We start from the raw sequence: 573 nt of genomic DNA on the forward strand, positions 1-573 counted from the left end.
TGTGTGTGTGTGTGTGTGTGTGTGTGTGTGTGTGTGTGTGTGTGTGTGTGTGTGTGTGTGCGCGTAGTCCTATGTTTGTGTGTCTCTGTATACGCTCACGCGTGTGTGCGTGTGTGTGTGTGTGTTTGTATACGCGCATGTGTTTGTAAATGTCTCTCTCTCTTTATACGCACGTGTGGGTGTGTTTATGTGTCTCTCAGTACGCGCATGTGTGCGTGCGTGTGTGTGTGAGTGCCTATCTCTTTGTATGTGTGTGCGTGTGTCTGTGCATGCATGTGTGTGTGTGTGTATGCAAGCACACATATAAATGCGTGTGTTGCAGCGTGAGATAAAAAGGACGGCACTAAATATGTATGGATATTGTATACTTCTCTGTGTGTATGTGTGTGTTCGTATGTGTGTTTATGTATTTGTGTGTATGGTCGTATATGCGCGTGAGTGTGTGTATGTGTGTGTGTGTGTACGTGTGTTCGTGTGTGTGTGCGTGTATGGTTTCGTATGTGTTGTTCTTTGTGAATGTGTTCGCGTGTGTCTTGATGTTTACAATTGGGTGGGTGGGTATGTGGGTGGGGC

This window comes from Octopus bimaculoides, chromosome 13, assembly GCF_001194135.2.
Source record: "Octopus bimaculoides isolate UCB-OBI-ISO-001 chromosome 13, ASM119413v2, whole genome shotgun sequence".
In the NCBI taxonomy this organism is placed as follows: Eukaryota; Metazoa; Mollusca; class Cephalopoda; order Octopoda; family Octopodidae; genus Octopus; species Octopus bimaculoides.